This window comes from Thalia democratica, chromosome 5 (genome assembly GCF_965202585.1).
Source record: "Thalia democratica chromosome 5, ktThaDemo2.hap1.1, whole genome shotgun sequence".
Lineage (NCBI taxonomy): Eukaryota > Metazoa > Chordata > Thaliacea > Salpida > Salpidae > Thalia > Thalia democratica.
Window position 1 is genome coordinate 68,667,317 of NC_139169.1, and position 20,131 is coordinate 68,687,447.

Consider the following 20,131-nt stretch of genomic DNA (forward strand, 5'->3'; position numbering starts at 1 on the left):
TTTAATATATGATAAAAATTTTAAGGTTTTGAAAATAACTCAGGGAAGTTTAAGGTTATTCAGGGAAGTTTCTGGTCACCCAAGGAAGATATTTCACTCAAAGAGCGTCAACCCTGTAGTAAACATGCTCTGGCTAGTTTGAAATTTCAGATGTTCAACAGTGGCTAGATTTTTACAACCAGCATGATTATTAACTGTAGAATTCAGTTGGGATTAAGCTGATACACCTTATATCATTTTTTTATTGGTTAACTCGTATTTTACTCGTGATTTTTGTTAAATTTATATTGTTCATATTAATTAAAATAAGAAATATTTCATTTGTTGTAATCTATACTTCAAAAATTGTTCTCTTATTAAAATAACAAAATTTCTATAACACTAATAGGTAGTTTTTTATCTAGCTTATTATAATGTGTTTAGATCAACAAGAACAATAGTAAACAGTTACAAGTTTAGAGTTTGTTTCAACAGTATTTGTACTAATTAGATACTTTTAAATCAGATAAAATACAAAAAAGAGGTTTTACTTTTTAATTTTATGTAAGGTGGTTCCCACTTTTATTTTAACTGAATCTTAGTTTTCTTTGATTTCTCCGAAATTTTGTACAAAAATTTTTTTTTTTAAATTGATAATATCATTATTTTTTAGCTCATTGCTGAGTTTTTTTTTTGCATAAAACTTTGAAGGTAAAATTTATAATTCCAGAAAGTTAAGTTTTCTGATCAAGAAATTATTATTATGACCAGGCAGAAGTTGATAAATCAATGGTCACAAAATTTATAACTAACAGTTTATTGATCTTGAATAATTGCCACTACTTACTTGTACAAAGCTATGTACTTTTTTAAGCATGCTTAGTTTAACATTTTAAAAGTTTAATATATTAATATTTAAAAAAAAAACTATCTTATTTCAGTGTTTTTGTTTTAAAGTTTATTTAAAACTTTTCGTCTGATTTACACTTAAAAATGCCTAAAATCTAAAGGATATATGAAACTATTTAAATCGAGTAAAAAATTAAAGTGAATACTGCATTCCAAATCCATTTGTTTCACCCTTTTCAGCTATTTAGGGTTTAACTTACCATTTGGTTTTACTGCAGTGATCCTGCACACTAAGGGTAACTATTGTAAGTTTTAAAATAAATCACAATGACTCAGGTCAGTTAGTTTCTCATATAATGAACTCAAGATAGTTATAATACTTCTGAAAATCTCATGTCAGTTTTATTCTAGATTTTGTTAAGATTTAGTTCGTTTAGTTTCAACATTTTTAAATTTAAAGTTTCAATTTGTTAGAGAACTAGGTTTTTATCTTTGATCTTGAAAAGTATTTTCACTTTTTTTATGATTTATAAAACTCAGGATGAGTCAATACAATTTATAGTCATTTAAGACTAATTTTAATAAAGAGTGGTAACAATGTTACTGATAACATTCTCTTTTTACATATGTAAAACATAAAGCTTCTGCTAATAATAACTTTAATAAATAATTACATTAATTTTTTTTAATGTGCTGCTTGGGCACGAACATTGTTAGCCTAATTATTTTCAGTATAACTGTATTGTGTTTTACAACAAAAGTAGTATTATTATTTAATTTTTTCGTTTAAAACTTATTTTATACAAAGAACAAGTTAAAGCTTAATAAAAAAGATTTAAGTGCTAGCACTTGCACATGAAGATAAAAGAAGTAATAATAAAGATAAAGCAAAGAAACAAAAACAGTAAATGTAATAACATTTTAAAGCAAAACATTATTAGTCTCTAAATTTAAGATCTTTATAAAAAATAAAATTGTTTTTATTAAAAAACTACTTTAAGATCTTGCGAAATCTCGATCTTTTACAATTGAAGGTTTTGCCAGCTCAAAATAATTTAATAAATTTTAAATTTTACATTCCTTATTTTGTCATGAAAAAAATTCAAGGGTTAAAATATTCAATTTTGTCATGGAGGGCTTAGTAATTGGGAATAAGTATACTGAGAAAAAATAAAAATATCATTATATTTAAATTTTAATAAAATGATCTTTTAATAAGCATTGTAGTGTACTTAATATAAACCACATTTTATTCAATTAGCTAATTTTTTTCTAGTTGAAAAAACTGTTGCTAGCAATTGATCATTGCATAGGGGTAATAAAAAGACCACCATTCTAATAACTACAAACTTTGTTAAATTATTATTTTTGTTGAAATTTAATTAATTCTGGCACACAACATAAAATAACGCAAACAAAAGATTACTTAAGAAATGAGTAAATCTTAAAAATAATACAAGTTATGGCATCAGAGCAGGGTGGAAAAATGATGAATCAATTAAAATGTTTTTTATGACTTATATTATGAACAATATATAGGAATAAGTGACAGGTTTAAACTTTACCTTTAGTTATTAATACTTTTTTTTCTTCAGCAATCATAAAGTTTCCTAAAACTTTTGCAGTAAATATCAATGAGAGATTGAGGATGTTTGCTTGAGTCAGAGGTTGGCAAGGATTTGGTGGGAGTGGGGTATATTTAAAAAATAATAATATTAGCTGGCCACTTAAGTTTTCACTATTCATTTAAAACCCTGGAATATCTGATGTAAGTTTCAAAATTAACTTTTGCAAGCCAAAGTGCGTGGTTGCTACCTATACTTTTGCCATTTGTGCAGTTTTCTTACCATTGCTTAGAACTTGTGTAATAAATAGACTTTTTCTTATAAATTTATTGTGAACATGTTTTTATTGTTTATTATCAGTTTGTTTTACATAAAAATTAATAAAATATTAGACCGTGAACTTTTCTTTTTTACATAAGATCTCTCTGAATCACAAGTCTAACAAGAAGTTGCTGAACCCAGTTTATACAACATCACTGCTTTGAATAAAAACACAAATTTTAGTGTTACAGTGAAAAATTGGATTGTAGACAGGTGTTTCTTAAAAGATTAGTATATTTATCACAATTTATACCCCTAAAGTACTAGGAAATATTATATGTGTGCACAACCTTTTTATTACCTTTTTTAAGTAATAATGAGTTTAGTAAAGCTGTTTTGTCTAAACAAATGTTTAGATTTTTATTATTATGCTGTATAAAACTACAAAAAGAATTCTAAACATTAAAGGTGGTTAATTAATTGTAAAAAATCTTTGTCATAAACTATTATAAACTTTATCTGGGAAAAATTAAACCAAGTAACTTTTACAGTTTTAAAATATAAAAAGTACTAAAACGTTTAATGTAAATAAAAAAACTTAAAATTTAAAAACACAAAACTTATTTATCAAGTTTAAAACAAAGTGAACATTTTATAATTTTTATATGAAGTAGCAAATAAAAATTTTAGTAAAAATTGTAATTCAAATTCTTCTTTAGATACTTGCTAAAAATAAGAACTTAAGAACATACAGAGTGTGTTAAAAACTGTTCACACTGATTTTGTTTAGTCTAGCTACCATTACTTTCTTTAAACTAACAATAGTGAAATATTCAAATATGATTAAGATATATAAAAAAATTTGATTTTATAAGTAAATTAGAATAAACATTTGAGTTTTTAGCTGCTAGAATGTGTGTTTTTATTAGACTTATAAAATAATTCAACTTTAAAGTGTTTACTCGTTTTAAGAACACTTTACATATACAACCTTGCATATATATGCCTTGCATTAATGTTTGCTAAAAAATATAATTAGCTTTATTAAGTGTGAATATAATATAAATTTTAATAACTATTGTAACAACACAAGTTTTAAACTTTGATTGAAAACAATTTTGTTTATACTTTCAAGCTTCTAACAAAATGTTACCAATTTGAAAATTTAAAGTATAATTACTGTTATGGGATTAGAAAACAATGAAATTTTATTTACTCTTTAAACTTTATGCTTTCATAGTGATTTAAATCTAAAATTCCCAATAATATACTTAAATAGTTAAAATAATAAAATATTATAGCTCATAAGTTGTTCATTTAATCTTTATATTGTTTACTAAATACACTTTAGTAAAGTACTAAAATGAATTATTTTGTTCAAGCCCTAGTTATATTCTAGATATAAATGGTTCAAATAATATTCAAATTATATATTAATTTAAAACTGTCTACCATTTGTTAATCAATTATAAAAATCAATCTAAATATAAAGTTTAAGATTGCTAATTTCATTTATCAAGTTATTTTTTACACTTGATAATTTTTTACCTATTTATTTTAATTGCCTTTAAATGTATACTATAATTTATTCTGATTTTTTTTATAGTTAATTTAGCAAAAGAAATAAATTTGGATCAAGATAATACTAAAAATGGATAATGGTCTTCAGGTAAGGTCCAATAATCACAAATGATAAATGTAAACGTATAAGGTAAGCCCTTTTCAACTAATAAACAACAAATTTATTAATTACTAGAATATGTTCACATTAATCATAAGTTGGTATTTTCGTTTAAATTATGTTTGTTTATAAGTTCTGTTTAACTTAACATTCTCTGTTTCTTATTTTAACACAAAAAACTAACATTTGCTCGTTTTAAAAGGTGATAGAGCAGTCCAGAAACTTTAGATGTTTTTTGATGCTTTTAAAATATAAGAATATCTGAAATATATATTTTTTGTTTACTTTATAAATTTTGTTTTATTTGTTTTATTATATGTTGTTACTTTTTAATTACATAAATTAAAAAAAAAATATTTAAAATTAAAAACCCCATAGTTTTAAGGTTAATAAAAAAATGTTTTATAACCTATATGATTTGGTGTATTTTTCAACTAACTTCTAGAGTATTTTATAAGTTTACAAATGTTAACTAAACTTTGATATGATTTACATGAAATTAAATTAGATTTTTTTAAATTTTGTGGTGATTTAATTTTTAGTATCTGTTTAAAAAGAATATTGCAAGTACGTAATACCTTTCATATATTGTTTAATAAAATAAACTAACTTTTAATATTATTATCAGATTGTACTTAACTAATTAAAATTGTTCTTTTTAAGACTGTTAAACATCATACTTATTTTAGACTTTGATCCCTGGTAGCCCATCAATTGGCATTAATTAGCAATTATCATATTATACATTAACAACAATGTCGTGAGATAAAAGAAGATGACAATCAAAATTTGTAAGCCATTGTTGTTTTCTTTTTTTTTTTTTTGCTTTTATTTATTTTTCATCAACAAATTTTCGATTTAATCTTTTCATGTTTACTGTGTGCTGTAATTGTTTGTAAACTATATTTTCTAACCTATCTAAGTATAACCAATTTAAATTGCAAAGGAACTACAATCTTTATTTTTGCCTATATTTGACTGTTATTAAACAAATATCAATAAAATTTTGTTTTGATGATTTAAATGGTAGTGGTTAAATAACTTACATTTTCAATTGTTTTTTATTCTGATTGAAGGTAATACTCTTTATAAAAGTGCTGCGTTACTTTAAAAACTATAATAAAGTTTGATAACTAGTTTAGTAATGCAAGTTGAAAACTTTGATTATTTCAACCTTTGTTTATTATTTGACCAATACAGGTTTTAAAACTTACAACAAACCATCTTATTGATATGAAGTTAATAAATGAATTAAATTATGACTACTGTTTAAACTATTTATTTTTTTTTTCAAACTCTAATAAAAATTACTTTTAATATGTTTTTAACAATATAACAGCTTTTTAAGATCCTTATCTTGATTACTTTATAAGTTTATACTGAATAATTTTTTAAGTATATCGTACAAATCAGTTTTTTTTACACAAAGAGATCAAACATAGTAGATTTTTTTTATTCACTAAAAAAACAAGACCAAATTCAGCTATTAAACAACATGTATTCTTTAAATATCTATATTTACCTTTTATAAGAGTTAACTTACATATTTTATTTTATGTATATTGTTCTACAAAAATCAATGAAAACAAACTGAAAGTAAGTGAAACTTCACGTGGTTAAACAATTGAAAATTTATCAAAAAACAACTGATACATAGATTGGTGAAGACGGCAACAACATCCAACAACTGGGCTGGGCCTAGAGCGGCTTGGAAGAAGTCTTTGGTGAAAATTTCCAACCAAATGATGATAAAATCTAAACTTCAAGCCAACTCACGTTCGAAGGCCAGTCAAACTTCATACATCGAAACGGTGTGGAACGGTGAGTTGAAAACCAAGAAGTTGCTCAATTTCGGCTGGCTGGAGGTAAGAGTTAAGATGTTGAATTTTCTAACAACTTTAAAAAATTAACACAGTTGTTTTATGCTGAGTTATCAACATGGCATAGTTGTTGTGAGCAGTTGGTTTTTAAATAATATTTAATAAAAAAAAATTAACATAATACCACTATTTCATGCTAACAACATAACTAGCGACAAAATTTTAAGACTAAAACAATTTCAACGCCTCTTTATTAAAATTTTAAATAAAAAGAACTTTACAAACATTCTATTCCATCCTAATTTAGCAGCATAATTACCAACAGACAGTTAAGACTTAAACAATAACTTGGTTATAATAAATAACTATGTGTTCAAATAACAGTCTAATGGCCTCGTCAGTTTAAAACAAACCCGATACAAGTTCACAGGCCGTGCGCGAACTGACGTGCGAAAAGGTTAAGAGCTGACGGACACCAGCAGTTCTTTCTACAGCAAGATCAGCCATCAGGCTCAAGATGAAGTTGGTCACCAGCAGAACGTGACCAGTCAAGTAAGGGAAATTTATTACATACAATTTATGATCGGTTAGAATAAGGTTTTATTTATTAACCTAAATTCGTATTTCAAGCTGTCCAAATGAGTGAAGCATTGTTTTGGTAAAAAATTATAAATTTAAAGTGAAATTTTCAAGTTAATGTTATGTGAAAATATAATTTTTTAATCAACTGAAGTTTAAGTTTTACAAACGATTTAGAATTGTATTGATGATAAATTCTAAGAAGTTAAAGTGAAATTTTGTGTTTAGCAAAATACAAAATAACTTTGTTTGACAATATAAAAATTTCATTGATAGTCAGTATAAATATTAAGACTTTTTTTTGCCTTTATTTACTCTTGTTTTGTAGTTTTTACCTCATTTATTTTTTATAAAACTACAACTTTTTTTACAGATGTAAAAGCTACGTAACTCTCCACCACCAATCCATTTGCAGAGTAGGGACACTAAAGCACAAGAAGGTGGAATAGTGAGGTTGAAGCCTTACCAGACTAGTTAGTGTATACACGTCTGCCTTTAACATTTTTGGAGTAAGAAATTTCTTTATCTTGTCTGTGTTGTTTTGTGATAATAACATCATGAGTTGTATTAAAGGTTGCTGTATTTGTTAAATTAATCTGTATCTTGCCAGTGTACAGCAAATAAATAGATAACTTATAATACTAACTGAAATGCTAGCTAAAATTTGCTCTTTTTTGTCTGTGTTTAATAACTCCGGCTGATTCTTTTTTTTTTTCATTTAAACAGCTAAGTTGATGTTTTTTAAGTGCTTAGAATTAATCTTGTTTTGGTATTCAGTTTATGTTTATCTATATATTTAATTAGTTTTTCTTTATAATAAAGTGTTATTGCTCAATAATCGTTAAAAATGTTATACTCTTTTTTTTATTTATAATTTAGAAAATTAAAGATTTAGTATTATCCTTAAAAGAGGTAGGTTTTGAGGAGATAGACTGATTTTATTATTATTTATTAACTATAAAAAACAGGACTCATTACAGCTATTAAACAACATGTTTCTTAAAATATCTATATTTACCTTTTTATGACTTTAGTTACATATTTTATTCTATTTATATTATTCTACAAAAATCAATGAAAAAAAACTGAAAGTAAATGAAAGTTCACGAGGTTAAACAATTGAAAATATATCACAAAACAACTGATACACACATTGGTGGAAACGGCAACAACAGTCAGCAACCGGGTCGGTACTGAAGCGGCTTTGAAGAAGTCACCGGTGAATGAAGAAGTCCAACCAAATGATGATAAAAATCTGAACTTCAATCCAACTCACGTTCGAAAGCCAGTCAAACTTCATACATGGAAACGGATGTGGAACGGTGAGTTGAAAACCAAGAAGTTGCTCAATTTCGGCTGGCTGGAGGTAAGAGTTGAGATATTGAAATTTTCTAGCAATTTTGAAAAATTAGCACAGTTGTTTTAGGCTGAGTTAACAACATGACGTTGTTGTTGTGAGCAGTTGGTTTGTAGATAATATTGAATAAAAAAATTGAAAAAGTAGTACCACTATTCTATGCTAACAACATAACTAGCGACAAAAATTTGAGACTAAAACAATGTCAACTCCTTTTTATTAAAATTTTAAATAAAATCAACTTAACAAACATTCTATTCCATGCTAATTTAGCAGCATAATTAACAACAGACAGTTAAGACTAAAATGTTACTTTAGTTATAATAAAAAACTATGCATTAAAATAACATTTTAATGGCCTCGTCACTTTAAAACAAACCCGATATAAATTCGCAGGCCGTGCGCGAACTGACGTGCGAAAAGGTTAAGAACTGACGGACACCAGCAATTCTTTCTACAGCAAGATCAGTCATCAAGCTCAAGATGAAGTTGGTCACCAGCAGAACGTGATCAGTGAAGTAAGGGGAAATTTATTACATACAATTTATGGTCGGTTAGAATGAGGTTTTATTATTTAACCTAAATTCGTATTTTAAGCTGTGCAAACGAGTGAAGCATTGTTTTGGTGAAAAATTAGAAATTTAAATTGAAATTTTATTTTGAGCAAGAAAATGTCGCAGTTAATTGTTATGTGTTTATATAATTTTTTAATCAACTGAAGTTTAAGTTTTACAAACGATTTAAGCATTGTATTGATGATAAATTCTAAGAAGTTAAAGTGATATTTTATGTTTAGCAAAATAGAAAGTAATTTTGGTTGACAGTATTAAAATTTCAATGATAAAGATTTTTTTGCTTTTATTTACTCTTGTATTATAATCTTTACCTCATTTATTTTTTATAAAATTACAACTTTTTTTACAGATGTGAAAGCTACTTGATCCCAACCACCAGTCCATTTGCAAAGTAGGGACACTCAAGCACAAGAAGGTGGAATAGTGAGGTTGAAGCCTTACGAGACTAGTTAGTGTATACACGTCTGCCTTTAACATTTTTGTAGTACGAAATTTCTTTATCTTGTCTGTGTTGTTTTGTTATAACTACATGAGTTGTATTAAATGTTGCTGTATTTGTTAAATTAATCTACATCTTGCCAGTGTAACAGCAAGTAGTTAGATATTCTATGATTTTTACTAAAATGCTAGCTAAAATTTGCTCTTTTTTTTAATTTTTAATAACTCCAGCTGATTCATGTTTTTTTTCATTTAATCAGCTAAGTTGATGTTTTTTAAGTGCTTATAATTAATCTTGTTTTGATATTTAGTAAATGTTTATCAATAAATTTATTAATTTTTCTTTATAGTATAGTGTTATTGCTCAACAATCGTTAAAAAATTTATACTCTAGTTTTTTATTTTTTTTATTAATAATTTAGAAAATTAAAGATTCAGTATTGTCCTTAAAAGAGGTAGGTTTTTAGGAGATAGACTGATTTTTGGTTAATAAATTGTCATAGCGCGCTTTGATTGCTATTAATTACTCAATGATATAAAAAAAAATTGATAATTTTTGAAATAAATTTAATTTTAATCATAGTGCAAGCTACATATACTTATTAAAACTCTAAACAAATGGTATGACAATTTTTATTGTTAACATTGAGTTTTTGAGTATGACAACTGGTAATTTTGATCTTTAAATGAAATAAGTTGAGAAGAAAAAGAATGAATTTTTTATTTTGATAATTGGTTTCTATATGGTTTTATTTCAAAAGTCCGCTTCTTACAAGCTGTTTGTAATTTTTAAAAGTGTGTTTCTTAAAAATTTTAATTATTTTTTTTCTAATGAAAGGGGATCAAAATTTTAATGTTTTTTTCAAAATGCTAATAAATACAGCTTCGAAATTTTTTTCTTTATTATGGCTGTATTGGATTTTTTTACAAATATTTTTATATTTTAAAAGTTATTTGAAAAAGCTATTTTTTTATATAAATTATTTTGTAGTAAAAACTGTAAATTAATAAAACTTAGTACATACAAATGTAAATATTGTTTGAGTATTAAGTAATTTATTAATTAAAAACTTAATGTTTATAAAAAAATTACATATCGGTAGTTAAAAACTTTTTTATGTGTGATAATTGTGTTTTTGTTGATTCTTGAGGTAGAATGGGCTTGTTCTATAATGTATTAATTATTATAAAACATTAGCGAAAAAAACAAATAAGTAAATAGAGTAGGATTTTTATTAAGTCGAAATCTAAAGTTTACTAACCAATCAGTCAAAAATATTCTTAATGTTTCTTATGAGCTATAAGAAATTGATGTTATTATATAAGTTTTACAAATCGAAAATTCATTCATTACTAAATTAACTTTCTAATCGTAGCCAATCGTCTTAACTTTTAATTTTAGTTTAGTTAATGCTATAAAAGTTGTTATTCTAAAATTATTCAACAATAAAATTTTTGATGATGAAAATTTTATTAAAAACCAACAAAAAACGATACGGTTGTAAAAGTAATAATTACTGTTTTTAATTTAGCAGTGCTTTTATTTTAAGAACAGAGAAATTAAAAACCAATTTATGCAATCCATTCATCAACATATAACTATTCGATTTTCTACCCATAAGTAAAATTCTATAAATTGATGCATTACTTAATTGCAATGTAGTTTGTTATTACGTCACGATGCAATTATTTTTAGAATAAAAATGCGATAAGCATTGCATTAACAAGTCCTACATGGTCTAGTGGTTAGGATTCCTGGCTTTCACCCAGGCGGCCCGGGCTCAATCCCGGTTTAAGAACATTCCGCTGTAATCGTTTAAGTGATTAGTAATTCACGTCGTGGCCGTGACAACCCAGATTCGAAACCTGGTTACAACAACTTTTTGTTATGCAGAATTTTAATTATAAATGAAAATTATGATATAAAATCATGTAGGTATTTATTTCACTAACGATAGCAAAAAAAACATAATATATAAAAGTAATTTATATAAAATTATTTAAGCAATAATAAAAGTGAAAACTAATTATTCTATTTTTACCAGGTTTCAATGGGAAAAAATCCGGTCTTAGCAAATATCAATAAATTAGTAAGACTGCACTAAACAATTTTTGTGTAGTGTTTACGAAAACAAAAATTTTATAGTGTTTTATTATATTAATACAAAAAGACGACATTTCTGAAACTAAACAACAAAATATATTAGACATATTGTACGTTTATAAGCATATGGCTTAAGAATTTTAAATATGTTATTCTAGTTAAAATTTATAAACAAACTTTAATAAAAAATTAAAAAAAAAAACGTTATAAGTTTGCGTTCAATAAAACTTATGTTCGGAATTTTCAAGGTGATTTCACATTTTTCTGGTTTAACTATCTCATTTCTTTTTAACTCATTTAGGTGAGATTTAATAGTTCTTTTTATTCATTCCTATCCAACTAAGGTTTTTATTCAATTGTAACCTTCTTCAAAGAATTGAGGTTAACAGATTATATGTGCACGATGACACAATGTCCTGATTAGATTGACTTTTCGCTTCACACCACAATGTGACTGAAAAGTCAAATAATTACCAGTAAAAGTTTCTTTTCTGAAAACAAATGTCACAAATTCAGTATTTTGTCATTTATCCAGTACATCAAGGTAGGATAACTCGTTATTATGTTCTATTTCATTAGTAAACTATATTGAATTATACCATTTGATAGCTTAGTTATTTGATTTTTCAGTCACATTGTGGTGTGAAACAAAAAGTCAATCTAATCAGGACACAGTGTCATCGTGCACATTTAACCTGTTCTCATGCATTTCTTGAAAAAAAAATTGTACATATTTTTTATAAAAACTTAAAAGCTTCAACTTACTAAAACTTTATAGATAATGTTTAGTAAAAGGTGACAAAGTTAATCTAATTAATACTTTACAAACTAAAAGAATAAAACTTCACTCAAACACTTTTAAAACTTATGTTCAATAAAGTTTTAATAACTCGAGTTGAGTAAAAGTTTAAAAACTTTTATTTGTTAAAAGCTTTTAGATTTCTATTTAATAAAACTTACAAAATTATTTTGATAATGTTCTATATTGTTGGTTTATTATAAATTATTATAAAACTTTATAAACATATGTGCAATAAAACTTTTTAATCTAGTTTTTATTAAAATTTTTCAAACTCATGTATATTAACACTTTATGAACTTATGTTGAAAACTTATAATCTTGTTATTATAAAATTTATAAGTTTATTTTTAATAAAACTTTATAGTCCAATTATAAAAAAAATTACTAACTTATTTAAAATAAAGTACTAAAACTTTAAAAACTTGTGTGAAACAAAATTTTATAAACTTATGCTCAACAGAACTTTATAGATTAATGCTTAAAAAAACCTTGTAAACTTATATTTTTTTAAACTTTACAACTAATTACTATTAAAAGGAAGGTTTTTAAACGTATTTACATACCATTTGTAATTTATTATTAACACTCATCTATTCATAAGATAGATATTTACATTCATTTAAAATTCACCACTTGGCAATGAAACTAGTATATCTTTGAAAAACTTAGTGAAATAAAAAAAAATAAAATGAGTAATCTGTTAATAATAAGTTGCAAACGGTTAATAAAGAATTTTACAAACTATAACTTTATAAAATAATGCCATATGCTAAATGAATCTACTGAAAAAGATTTTCTAATTAGTATTAAAAATAATTGTTACTTTTGTTATTAACTGTTTAAACCTGAAGTTTGTCAGTTAAAACTTTATAAAACACTTTAGTTAATATATTTTGAGTTACTTTTAAGTTTTTAACAAAGTTTTATTTAACTTGTAGTAATTAAAATAAATTAATCACCATAAGTAGTTTAATAAACAGAATAAATATCTAAGTTTGCTTAGAAAGTTGTTAACTGCTTTAATACTGTTAGTACAAATTTCAAGGTATAAAGCTGAAAAGCTTTTAATTGTAAACAAGTATGCTTAAACCGAAGTGATGTTTGTAAGCATGATAGGTTTATATACACAATAAGTCACATTTCGACAAGTCCTCGTTAGTATAGTGGTGAGTATTCCCGCCTGTCACGCGGGCGACCGGGGTTCGATTCCCCGACGGGGAGGTTTTTAAAAATTTATAATTTTGTTTAAAGATCTCTCTACTGTTGATAAAAACAATAAAAATCTATATCATAATAAATTAATTAAAATTAATATCCGTTACTAGGCACCTAAACCATAACAACGACGTTTAGTATATTAAATTAATTAATAATAAATTTGAAATTTTATACATGCTGGCCTCAGTTTATTTTTAAATCTATGAACTAATATTGAATACATAAGTATGTTATTATCTTTAATAGTGATAAAAAAGGCAGCCAAGTTAAGTAGCTTAGCTTCAATGTTTTTCAGTTAAATTTCTTGGGTTTAGTTTATAAAAAAATATCGTTTGGTAAGGTCTTACCTTAGGCTATTGTTATAAATTCTACATCAGGCAGACAGGCAACAAAACAATATTAGTTTTATATTCTCTAAAATTAATTTCATTGCAAGTGACTGCGTGGCCTAATGGATAAGGCGTCTGACTCCTAATCAGAAGATTCCGGGTTCGAGTCCCGGCGTGGTCTTTTTCGAAATGTAATTTCAATTTACACATGACTTGTAAACTGTTAATAATAAATGTGTATATTAATGATTTTTATATAATTTATTAAACATATTAACTGAAAAAACTCCTTTAAAACAATAGTTTATATCGTTGTTATATGGAGGACACTTCTGTTATCGTAAATAATAAGTTATTGAAATTTGTATGCTGAAAAATTGCGCCTTTTTTGCAATTTTTCTTAGCAAAATTTTTAACTGAAAACAAGCTACTTTAACAATTTTAATAAAAGTAAAAAGTATAGAGTAAATATATACAAAATTAATTCATCGAATCCAAACCTTAAAGATTTACAGATTAATAATTAAGGTTCAATAAATACAATCAAAATAGTGACCACGATGGGACTCGAACCCACAATCTTCCGGTTCGTAGCTGGACGCCTTATCCATTGGGCCACGCGGCCGGTCTATTACATTGTCATATTTGCGTTTATAAATGTTAAGTTTTAATGCGCCCGTGAAATATTCTCTCAACTATACAGTTCGAAGCAAATAAATTCGGCTAAATCGCTACGTCACAATTATAATTGGCTGTTAACTGAGATTATATCGCTGTTAGCTTTTAAGTTCAGTTGTAAGTCTTATTTATTGGCTCAAAACTTATTAATGAACTCTTTTCGGTTTCTTTTATTTTACTAGAAAATAATGCTATTCAAAAGAATTATTTTTTTGGATATTTATTACTTAAACTTAACCATAAATTTTATTACCAACAGTCAAACTTTAATTGCTACGTCAAACTTGATTATTATTTTGTATGTACATCAATTTTGATAACAATTTACGCCGAAAAACTTGCTTTCTATTAGTATTGGAAACTATTTTTCGCCGTGTGTATATAGAATGTACAGAGTAAAAAATAAAACTATAAGGGTTACAATCAAGTATATATTTTTATTAACAAGTATAAGTCGTTATATGTTTTAACGAATTCCAATTACAATTAAAAACAAAATATAGTTGATAAAAGTTACAAAACTAGATTTATATATAAAATTATATTTTACAGGTAACTTGCATATAAATTCTTACTTTTTAAAAGGTACTTCGAAAAAATGAAGAAAGTTTTAAGTGTTTGATAAATACTTAAGTTTGAATTTTAAAACACTTTGTTATTAAAAGGTTGTGGTTTTTTAAGATAGAACTTCGTATATAAACCTACACGTGTTTTTTATAGTATATATACAAAATGTATTTGTTAAAACAGAATGAAAAGTTTCAAATAAAAGCTACGTTAATTTGATGCTAAGATAAAGTTATATTCTGGTTTAAGTGTGCTGTAAAATACTATATAGAAGCCCTTGTCGGTTTGTTATTAGTATATAAACGCAATTAGCTGCATCTAAGCACAAGTTTCCGTAGTGTAGCGGTTATCACGTTCGCCTAACACGCGAAAGGTCCCCGGTTCGAGCCCGGGCGGAAACATGCTTTATTCAAAAAATAAAATTGTTGATTATCCTGCCAAAAACGCATATTACACAACTAAGATAATCTAACTACCATCTATTTTTTCTGTGTTAATGATTACTGAAAAAACAAATTATATCAAACTTTGACTACTTACATATATTAACGTATAAGAAGTCAATAATTTTATTTTGCCATTAAATGTAATCAAATGTTTTTAAGCTATAAATTTTAATAAAGTAAGTTTTATATACTTTTTTCTATTATTTGTATAGAAGCATTATAAAAGTAAGTAAAAGTAGTTCTGGAGAATAAAAATGTTATTCAAAAGTTTTTATTTCTGATTAATGAATTTTAAGCATTAAACCGATTTTCAGACAAAAATGCATTGTCCGGGAATCGAACCCGGGCCTCCTGCGTGGCAGGCGAGACTTCTACCACTGAACCAACAATGCATGTATTTTAAATCGGTTTGTGAAGCTTATAAATTATTTTTCACTTATGTGCTCAGTATAGCTACAAATATTACTTTGTCAATGCTTATATTTGCTTTAAAAGTCCACCATTGCATCATAAGTTTTAAAAAACAATAACATACAACAATAAACATACAAATTAAGCGTCTAATTGGAATTATTTTATTAAAACTTTACATTGAACTATTTTGTTAAATGCTGTTTTTGTTAAATTGTAAAAATTAATTTTTAGCTGAGTTAGTCAATTTTTATTATTGACCATTTAGTTAAGAGTAAATCATGGTTACATTTTAACTGTTTATTTTATAAAACTAGAATTGTGTTTTTTATGAACATTTTTGTGTTGATTTTCTGTACAATACTTTATAACAACCTATACTTGAAGTTAGCAAAGTTATCAAAGTTTGTTTAAACATAGTAATAGTTAGTCATCACAGTTAAACATAGGGTGGGCAACTTACAGCCTGCGGGTTGGACCCGGTCCGCAGAGTGGTAATTACAAGACCGTAAAATGTAAAATGATACTCGCAAAGACGTTTACTTGCCCGCTAAACCAAGCTTTTGTACTTACACTTTATATTCTTTGATTTAATGTTAGTTGTTAAAGCTTAAAGGGCTGGCTAAACTAAATATGGTGTAACATACTAACTTAACCGTGAAAACGTTTATTTTTATAAAAAATAAAGGTTGAGATGATTTTTTTTAAAGCAAAAAATAAATTTAAATTTCTTTATAAGTAAAGAAAAGTTTAGGGTATGTTAAAAAGTAAGTTATTTATTTTTTGCTTTTATTACCTTGTACAGTAAGGTAAATTAGCTTTACTTAAGTTAACTATAAGCTTTAAAAAAATAAGCAATACTTGCTGCTTACAAGTTTTTAATAAATCTAAAAAAGAAACTTAGGCTTAACTTGAGTTTTTGAATAAAATATAGTTTAATTTTAAATTGAGAAACCTAAGCAAAATTGCGTCGACCGGGAGTCGAACCCGGAACTAGTGCTTGGAAGGCACCAATGCTAACCGTTACACCATCGACGCTTGCGATCATATTCAACAAATTTAGTTTATAAATTATTTCTAAAAACCATCCATGTGTAAAGCAGTAAACACTAAATAAAACCAGCAGTAAAGCTTAGCAATTAGCAGTATATCTGGAAATAATTTTGTGCTCTTTAATCTATAATTACAATTTAAGTAACTTTCTTTAAATATTTTAAACAAGTTTAATCTTTTTTGAAGTAATATTAAACTTATGTTTCATTAAAGTTGTTTGTACTTGATATGATGCTAGAATTTAGAATGTATTGCAGATATTACAAGCTTTATTACTTTTCCTTATATTGATAAAAATAACTAATATTTTTATTATTGACTCTTTTAAACTTTTTTATCTGAAACAAAACAAAATCATAATGTATAGAAAAAACTTTTACGATAATGTAAATAGACTAATTACTTTAAGTGGTCAACTTGTATTTAAATTTGTATTTCAATTTTAAAATTAACTTTATAAACCAAGCTTGTTGCTTTTCAAATCATTTATAATTGTAAACCCTTATGTAATAAATCGAATTGTAAATATTAAAGTTTGGTAAATTCAAGCAATTTAAAAAGCTATATAAAAGATTTATCTTTATTTTTCCATAGTTTTTTTTTACATAAATTCTATTGTTGACAATAACTTAAGCAATCATATTAGCAATATATTTGGTTTGTTTTATATACTAAAGATAACTATTAATTTTATATGATGTTTTATAACGAAACATGAATCTTTGTATTTAGTTATATGCATAATTTGTTTTATAAGTTGTGTATGTGAAAACGCCTTTAATCATCTTATTAATTGATCAAGTGTCTTTTGATAAGAAAATCATAACAAAAGTTACGATTTTTATACATTCAATTGAATTTATTTAAAAAAATCACAAAAAAATACGTATTTCTTACAAACCGAGACGCTTTTTCTTGTATGTTTACAAAAATAAAGCTTCATTTGATTACAGCGATTGTACCCACAAAACAAGTAAAGTTACAGTTTATACATTGTTAAAAGCTAAATATATATAACTAGTCAAAAATTCTTAAGTCAAAAATTCTTAATCTTAGTGTGTCGGTAATACCTGGTATAAAAAATTGTTTGTTTAAAATTTGATTACAATGTTTTATTAAAATAGCTTCGCTAATCAGGGTCTTAAGTTTGTTTCTACATTCTTTTAAATAACCAAACATTAAAAATTCACTTTTTTTGACTTACAACTTTTTATAGTAAAATAAAATTAAAGAAACTGGAAAGAATTCATTAACAAGTTTCTGAGCCAATAAAAAAGACTTACAACTGAACTTAAAAGCTAACAGCGATGTAATCTCATTCAACAACCAGTTATCATTGTGACGTAACGATTTAGCCGAATTTATTTGCATCGAAATGTAAAGTTGAGAGAATATTTCACGCGCGCATCAAAGCTTAGTGTTTTTATTGGTATTTTTTTAAATTTTAACATCGAAAACAGTTTAAAAGTTTTTTTAAGTTATAAAAGTAAACCAAAAGTTTAAAATAAGATATTTAAACCAAATTTAAAAGAATACCCATAAAAAGTTTGAAAGCTGCGTTTAATCTTTTTATTGATATCCTTTTAAAATTTGACATCTAAAGCAGTATAAACAAGTTATTTAAGTTATAAAAGTAAAATAAAAGTTTTAAAAAAGATGTTTTAATCAAGTTCAAACTGATACCCATAAAAATTTTTAAAGCTGTGTTTAGTCTTTTTATGAGTATCCTTTAAAACTCAATTGCTAAAGCAAAATAAATAAATTTTCAATATTATTTTGATTAAATTAAAGTTATAAGAAATTGAACAATTTTATGATAAAATGTACGTAAAAATATTTCAAAAAATTGTACAAAAAAGTATTTTTTTAGATACTTCACATCGGTATAAAATTGTACATTCTTTTAAAAGGATACCGATAAAAAGACTTAGCCCCGGGTCGGTCTTTTTATGGGTATTCTTTTGCTGCAAACGGGATACCTATAAAAAGACCGACCGGTTTTTTAACGTGAGGACTTTTTATAGGTACTATTTTGTGGGTAGAATTTGTGCAATCGAATCTGCCCATAACTTAATGTGACGTCAGTATTTTATATTTAAAAAATTACACAACTAAGTTACAAAATTACGTCACATTGAATAGTAAATTAAACAATTTTATAATACTTACTTTTTTTGGGTATGACTTTTTATGGCCACTGTTTTGTGGGTACAATCGCTGTAATCAAATGAAGCTTTATTTTTGTAAACATACAAGAAAAAGCGTCTCGGTTTGTAAGAAATACGTATTTTTTTGTGATTTTTTTAAATAAATTCAATTGAATGTATAAAAATTGTAACTTTTGTTATGATTTTCTTATCAAAAGACACTTGATCAATTAATAAGATGATTAAAGGCGTTTTCACATACACAACTTATAAAACAAATTATGCATATAACTAAATACAAAGATTCATGTTTCGTTATAAAACATCAAATAAAATTAATAGTTATCTTTAGTATATAAAACAAACCAAATATATTGCTAATATGATTGCTTAAGTTATTGTCAACAATAGAATTTATGTAAAAAAAAACTATGGAAAAATAAAGATAAATCTTTTATATAGCTTTTTAAATTGCTTGAATTTACCAAACTTTAATATTTACAATTCGATTTATTACATAAGGGTTTACAATTATAAATGATTTGAAAAGCAACAAGCTTGGTTTATAAAGTTAATTTTAAAATTGAAATACAAATTTAAATACAAGTTGACCACTTAAAGTAATTAGTCTATTTACATTATCGTAAAAGTTTTTTCTATACATTATGATTTTGTTTTGTTTCAGATAAAAAAGTTTAAAAGAGTCAATAATAAAAATATTAGTTATTTTTATCAATATAAGGAAAAGTAATAAAGCTTGTAATATCTGCAATACATTCTAAATTCTAGCATCATATCAAGTACAAACAACTTTAATGAAACATAAGTTTAATATTACTTCAAAAAAGATTAAACTTGTTTAAAATATTTAAAGAAAGTTACTTAAATTGTAATTATAGATTAAAGAGCACAAAATTATTTCCAGATATACTGCTAATTGCTAAGCTTTACTGCTGGTTTTATTTAGTGTTTACTGCTTTACACATGGATGGTTTTTAGAAATAATTTATAAACTAAATTTGTTGAATATGATCGCAAGCGTCGATGGTGTAACGGTTAGCATTGGTGCCTTCCAAGCACTAGTTCCGGGTTCGACTCCCGGTCGACGCAATTTTGCTTAGGTTTCTCAATTTAAAATTAAACTATATTTTATTCAAAAACTCAAGTTAAGCCTAAGTTTCTTTTTTAGATTTATTAAAAACTTGTAAGCAGCAAGTATTGCTTATTTTTTTAAAGCTTATAGTTAACTTAAGTAAAGCTAATTTACCTTAC

General features: G+C 25.4%; 6 non-coding genes across 6 annotated transcripts; 4 read left to right on the top strand and 2 right to left on the bottom strand.

The window, feature by feature from the left end:
* The first annotated feature begins 13,159 nt into the window (after positions 1-13,159).
* Positions 13,160-13,231, top strand: Trnad-guc (transfer RNA aspartic acid (anticodon GUC)). Its single transcript has one exon. It is a non-coding gene; the product is annotated as a tRNA-Asp (tRNA).
* A 434-nt stretch (positions 13,232-13,665) lies between these two features.
* Trnar-ccu (transfer RNA arginine (anticodon CCU)) lies at positions 13,666-13,738 on the top strand. Its single transcript has one exon. It is a non-coding gene; the product is annotated as a tRNA-Arg (tRNA).
* A 371-nt stretch (positions 13,739-14,109) lies between these two features.
* On the bottom strand, positions 14,110-14,182 carry Trnar-acg (transfer RNA arginine (anticodon ACG)). Its single transcript has one exon. It is a non-coding gene; the product is annotated as a tRNA-Arg (tRNA).
* Positions 14,183-15,130: 948 nt separating this feature from the next.
* Trnav-aac (transfer RNA valine (anticodon AAC)) lies at positions 15,131-15,203 on the top strand. The gene has a single exon. It is a non-coding gene; the product is annotated as a tRNA-Val (tRNA).
* Positions 15,204-16,625: 1,422 nt separating this feature from the next.
* Trnag-ucc (transfer RNA glycine (anticodon UCC)) lies at positions 16,626-16,697 on the bottom strand. Its single transcript has one exon. It is a non-coding gene; the product is annotated as a tRNA-Gly (tRNA).
* A 3,200-nt stretch (positions 16,698-19,897) lies between these two features.
* Trnag-ucc (transfer RNA glycine (anticodon UCC)) lies at positions 19,898-19,969 on the top strand. Its single transcript has one exon. It is a non-coding gene; the product is annotated as a tRNA-Gly (tRNA).
* The last annotated feature ends 162 nt before the right edge of the window (positions 19,970-20,131 follow it).